Raw genomic sequence first — 6,894 nt, forward strand, 5'->3', positions numbered from 1 at the left:
AATAGAAATGTTCAAAACACACATAGTTATAATGTCTCTACCTGATGATCGATTAATGGTCATTACACGCACGAGTCACTTATTTTTTTTATCGACAACGAGGAAGCTCTTGGCCTGCATCTCACCTGATGAAAAGTGATGATCAGGCCGAAGGTGGAAGCGAGCTTCACCTAGGGACACGGTATCGAATAGAAAGTATCGATACTGTACTCATGAGTAGTATCGATAAAAAAGTATCGTACTCGTAAAAGAATCGACACAAAAGTATCGATACCTCAAAGTATCGAGTTCTTTTCTCAGGCAGGGCCTACGCCATACGTTAGTTTGTCAATGTTAGTCAGTTCAGTAAGTATCGTCTGTACCTTCATTCATACAGTAAGAGAAAATGAAAAAGTAACAAATGGTACATATATAATTATAAGGGCTGATTTTTCCATCGTCTGATAACACTTAACAGACCAATAAAGTGTAATATGATTAAAAGTAAGTGTCACTTTATGTTATGCATTTATTATAAATATGAAGGTGTAGACAACTTTGATTCGCTGAGTTATACTTTATTGGTTTGTTAACTTATACCTTACGATGGATAAATCAGCCCTAAGATAAATAAAAACAACCTGTAAGTAAAGCCACAATTTTTTAATCTAAAATATTATAAATCCCATTCCTCCTCGGTACAATCGCTCAAGAAAAGAAGTTTGTCGAGCCTTTTTGGCGATAGGCGGTTACGGGTTTTAGTAATTGTACTTCCAGCTTTCGAAAACAATCTTTCTGAGGGCACTGAAGTCGCAGGAATCGATAAAAATTCTCGTGCCAATTTATATAATTTTGGGAAAACAACTTTCATGTCTTCCCATTGTTTCAGAGGATCCAAAGAGAGTGGCGAAACCTGTGTAGATAAATAATGGCTTATTTCATCCTTATTTTCAAACTGTGATGAAGCACTGGTTTTACTTCGCTTTTTCGTGTGAGCTAATTTCTTGTGGTGACTCCAAAAATCGTAAGTTGTTTCAAGAGAGGAATCGCTGTCATGATCGCTGCCGATAACACTAGGAGACGTTGTTATATATCTTCTCAGTGAAGAAATTGCCTTTGCACAAGCTTTAGCGTCCTGAAAATGGATATTCTTGAATCTCGGATCTAGCAAACATGACATTGCAATCAAATAATTACCTTCAATATGTCCGAATCGGCGTTCTATCTGTTTTAGGATTTCTTTTTTTACTGTATCTATTACCTTTCCATGGGGATCATCACCATCACCTACAGCCATAGGTATAGTATTAATCTGCGTCTTCAAACAGTTCACCATCGGAATTATTTTACTAATGGTTACATACTGTTCACCTGATAACTCTTTGGTTACATACTCCAGCGGTTTCAAAATACAAATCAATGTTTTAATATTTTGCATTTCTACAGCCGATGGTGTGGGTGGTGCTTTTGTATTTAACATCAAAATTTGATGAACTATTGGTGCTAATTCAATGTATCTCTGTAGCATATAATAGACGGAATTCCACCGAGTCTTCACGTCTAAAATCAGTTTGAGAGGTTGAGACCCAGTTTGCTTTTGACGTAAAGAGTCACTGAGGATTACACTGCTCTTGAAAAATTTTACAATGTCTCGTACCTTGCTTACTAATGCTCCTAAATCATTGACTGACATGGCAGATTCAGCAATTAGATTAATTGTATGAGCAAAGCAAGATAAATGTTTGTTCTTTTCTAGAAAATTTGCTATGCCGGCTATCATGTTCGAGCCATTGTCTGTAACTACTGCAGTTATTTTATCCAAACTGATGTGTATACCTGCACAAATTTCTTTTAATTTTTCAGCGATAAAATCACCAGTATGACGCTGATCCAGTGCAACGGTAGCTATGCAACGTGACACCAGTTTGTCTTCTTGCAAATAATGAGCAGTAACCCCTAAATAACTGGTAACAGTCATCATCTCACTCCAAATATCGCAGGTTAATGCCACGTGATCTACATTGTCAAATATATTTTCTATTTTCAAACGCATTACACTATAAAAGTGTTCGAATTGTGCTTTAAGGGTATCTACATGAGGAATTTTAAATGATGGACATGCTTGATGCATCAATTTTTTAAACCCACGCCCTTTCACAATGTCAAACGGTCTTTTATCAACGCAAATAAAATAAAGCAAACATTTGCAGAGTTTCAAATAATCTTTTCCTCCATCCAAATAAGAGTATTTTCGTTCCATTGATTGTACAATTGAAAGTTGCCTTTTTTTTGGAGGTGGTGCATAGGTTTCTTCTAACTCACCATCACCACTGATTACTATTGGAATTCTCTCGACATCAGATGGTGAAGGAGTTGTTAGCAATGCATCTGATTCAGGTGCTTTCGATGTACTTGTTGATGGTTGGGGTTCGTGATCACGACTCGTTAAATTCGACAGTTCTAACTTTTTCTGAATCGTCGACATCGTCGTTTGTTTTTTATCTCCTTTTACACTAAAAAGAATAATATAAAATAATCAGTTTCGTGCGCCTATTAAATGACTACAAAACAAATTTTAGGTTATATAAATAAGGACCATATAATCATTAAAAAAAATTACCTTGAGGCATCAGAATTAGGGTGTTTCTTTAAATGTTTATTCATGTTTGACGTATTCCCTGACGATTTTAAAGTTTTGAAACAAATCTTACATTTCACCTCATCTTTGTTAATCTTGACGAAATACTGCCAAACGTCACTCTTGGTAGGCGGCATTCTTTGGATATTGCACTGATTCAAATCCCGATACAAACACAGAATAATTGTGAGTGCTGTTCTGAATAGGTTGAAATATCAATAAGTCAATTATCATTTATCAATAATGCAAGAAAATCATTAAATATCAACATGTTATAAATAACAACCAACTGTCAGTTAACAACAACGAACGAATGAACCAGAGTTTTTTTTGTATGATTTTTTCGTGAGGTTAGGCAAAGGGATCTAAGTCCATACAGCTACAGTACAGCCAATGAACCATAGACTAATTAAACAAATGAAATGTGAATCCGGCAACCTACCGGCAACGGAACTATCTCTATGAATGAAAGCTTCAGCAAGATTGAACAAGATGGCGTTGCAAATGTTGCCATAAATTATGAATAAATAAAAAAACAAGTAATTTATTCGATACGATATCTGTCAAAAGTACTTGGTAAGTAAAAGTATCGAATACAAGTTATCGAGTACAAAAGTATCGGTATCGAAAAGAAACCTACTCGATACCATAAAGTATCGATACTTTTTTCGTGTCCCTAGCTTCACCTGGAATTCTCAACCACAGAGGAACTGCCGGAAAATGGTTAAACCTGTAATGTACAGTCAGCTTCAAATAGTTCGTGACACCCAAAGTAGCCAAAAACACAACACGTCTTTGTTACAATTTGGAATAAGGTTGTGTTGACAACTTTTTGGCCACTTTTGGGTGTCACGAACTACTTGATGCTGACTTCAGGGGCTCTAACATACCACGCAATTTGATATCCAGAAAAATTCAGTCTTAGTAAGCGCGCACACCGTTGATTTTTAGTTGGCCGATAGTTGTGCCCGATTTTAAATTGTATGAAGAATCGGCCAAATCGAATCGGCGTAGTGTGCGCACTCCCATACATGCCCATACTGATCAACTGCCCGACTAAACTATCGGCCGACGAAAAATCAACGGTGCGCGCCTACTCTTAATCATACTTCTTTCATGATTGCAGGAGTGTTTTATAACAAAAATATACGAATAAATGTTTCACTTGAGTTTGTCGTAAATTTTTTATGACCCCCATTAATACCAGCCACCGTCGTACTAACCCATAAAGTGTGCAGTCTAGTGATGTACCATTATCGATGGTTGTGGTACATAAATTTTATGGTCTGGTAATCCACGTGATGAGTTTGTTAGGAAATGGCCTGAAAAGCCTAGTTTTTAAGAAACGATGTTTTATAATTTTCTTCTAGTGGAAGCTGCGATCGCATTAAGGTTCTATTAATTCATTCATTATAGTTTTTGTTATAATCACGGGGGACTATTTCCACATCTCGTTCCCACCGCTGCAACTCCTGTGTAGCCAGGATCTGTAACTGACCTCCTATAAACCCAACCAGTGAAGGTCAAGTTTGTCCCGGAAAAAGTTAAACTGTCATTGGACCCGCTACGAAATGAATCAGAAGAACATAGGAGGAGTTAGAAGTTAAGGTTCGACTTCCCTCCATTGTTATAATCAGGGAATCAACATCATTATTATTATAGGACGTCCACTGCAGAATATAGGCCTCCCCCAATGATTTGCCGGAGAGGCCTACGTTCAGATCTCGTTTATAGCTTCCTATACGTCGCAAATATCTATGTTCATTTTATTTCTCGAGTCTCACACCATAACCGAGAATTATTTTACGATAGTTTTGCTAATGGACTTAAAGAATTTATCGATATGCGGGCATTGCAGCATACGGAACAACACTAGTACATTCAAGGGCTCAAAGCCTGACAGTTTACGACTTTTAGGGGGTAGTTTATGGGGTTGGGGGTGGGTTTAATTATATAACAAAGTGCAGTCGAGTAATTAAGTTTTGAGGTTCCAGCCGAGTTTATTTGGACAGGCGTGAATTTTTTAATTAATGTTAATATTGTGATGTATTATTTAACAAAAAAGAATTGATTACTTTTGCTTACCTCTTATCATCACCAGCCCATATGTTGTCCCAAAGTGGTGGTAGAGCAAGCTATATTTGGGACGTGTATAAACTTCCTATAAATACTGTACTGAATAAAAGATTTGATTTGTGTCTATATTACAGTTGTTATGCATTATGCATCCCTGGGTTTCTCATGAGTCACCATCACCTTCACCATCCACAAATTGTCTTAAGTATAACTTCAATTAATTTTGTGCCTTATTATTACGTTATTAGGTGATTAGTAAGACGTAAAGTTCAAAAGCTTTCGATGATAACTAGACATTTTAGTGCAGGTTAACCTGTTAACGTTTATAGCATAATGAGTATCTACCCGATGCAGATAGGAACACAGGAGATTATGAGGATTATAATTATAATGAGGAAGAGAATATCACTTTGTATGGCAGTCTGGAAAATGCCCAACAATGATGAAGGAAAATACACTATTGATGAATTGATTCACTGGTACTTTAAGGGCTGTTTTTTCAACCGCCGCGGATAACTTTTAACTGAACAGTTTGGCACATTGACAGTTTCAGTATAGGAAACAAGTCAAAATGTCAATTTTACTCTTCAGTTAAAAATATCCGACAGATAGTTGAAAAATCAGCCCTTAATCCAGTAAATCAAAGGATAAATCGCTTACGCTTACGGTAGGAATTGGAAGTGATTTTTTCAAGCAAAGGAATAATTTTTCCCATCCAGCCTCAAATGCTAGATCTAGCTCCAGAATCCACTAAAGACTATCCGATTACAAATGTAGTTGAGCACGGAATCCCTAATCTCGCTGCCGGCAGCCCGCGCAAAGTGGCTTTTCAAACGTCGAGGGCGCGGATCATAAAATTTTACGAGCGTTGCCATGGCGACGCCGCCATTACGATTTAGTTCGATTGCGCGCCGCGGCGCTGGGGTGTCGTATTTTTTAAACGATTTCCGAACAGATTTTGAATTTGGAGCTGTATCTGTATTTCTTTTTTTGGCGTGTATAGCAAATGTAGCTCTGTGCAATGAAAAAGGTTGCATTTGGTAAAGGGGATAGAGTTGTTTTTATCCACGGTTTTCTTTGATTGCAAGAGGATAGGAACATTCAATGTCTGGCTTTTTTTATTGCATCAGCAGTTCAGCACTGCACTGCCCACCTTAGGCCTGGTTTCACCAAAGCAAAAAGGAGAGGTGATGTGGAAACAACCAAAATCAGAGTAAAGCAATCGTAACCATTTGACAGTTTCTAACGTACGCGAAAGTCAGTTAAACAAAGCGTTTGACAGAATAATCGTACTTTATGAACTGTCAAATGATTACGATTGCTTTACACAATTCCACCTCTGATCATGGTTCGAAATGAATGAAATGAAACACACCTTTTCTGTCCGCTATAGTGGAAACCCGTTTTATTATCTCATAGCAGTGGTAGGGTTAAAATTGTACACTGGACTGGGACATTGTAACACCTTTTTTTGGCAAGATTGAATACTTACCGACATCCACAAACAAACATTCCAACGGACCGTAAGGTCACGTATCACAAAGTGTACAGTATTTCCTTTGTCACTTGATTGTGTCGTCGTTAGAGATTCACTGAATTTAGATTAACCTGTATTAAAAATTAATTACGTTGTTTTGGTAAACAGAGCAATAAATAACCTCACTTTTTGAATGTCTCCGTTTGACAGATCAATGCGTTACGTTTCATTCTTTTAGTAAAAAAAGTGTATAACAAAATTAAATGTCCAATACTAAATTTTTATAAAACTTAATATTTAGGCTCTTTAATTTAAATTCTAGCTATTTACAGTATTTTCCTCAATGTTTATATTAAAATAACATTGTAATGTATCTTGATCGATCATGGATTCGGAACGTTCTAGAAATTTGACATATTCTGAGTGAAACGAAACACAGAGGTGACGTTCAGAAACTTGCTTGTTTGTTATTTTTTTTCTTCCTAAAGTTTAATTATTTAATTAAATTTAAATGAGAGAAGCAGTATTGTGAGTTCTCATATCGAAATTATTCAATAAGAGGCTAGTTAACACAAGTAGCATTTATTGAAAGTAAAGATAAAAATTATACAAAACTGCTTGATATTGTGATTTGTTGGGGTGACAAGTTTTCGAACGAACATCTGAGTCACGGGTGATGACCGGCGCTTTTTGGAGTGTCCTTTCCTTTTTGCTTGGTTGTCCG

At 36.7% G+C, this 6,894-nt stretch overlaps 1 long non-coding RNA gene across 1 annotated transcript; it reads right to left on the minus strand.

Annotated features, from left to right (window-relative positions):
- Positions 1-623: 623 nt before the first annotated feature.
- Positions 624-3,297, minus strand: LOC135084458 (uncharacterized). The gene is made up of 2 exons (XR_010259845.1): positions 2,600-3,297; positions 624-2,492 (listed from the first exon to the last, which is right to left on the minus strand). It is a non-coding gene; the product is annotated as an uncharacterized LOC135084458 (long non-coding RNA).
- Between the last annotated feature and the right edge of the window lie 3,597 nt (positions 3,298-6,894).

Source organism: Ostrinia nubilalis, chromosome 26, assembly GCF_963855985.1.
Source record: "Ostrinia nubilalis chromosome 26, ilOstNubi1.1, whole genome shotgun sequence".
Taxonomy (NCBI): Eukaryota; Metazoa; Arthropoda; class Insecta; order Lepidoptera; family Crambidae; genus Ostrinia; species Ostrinia nubilalis.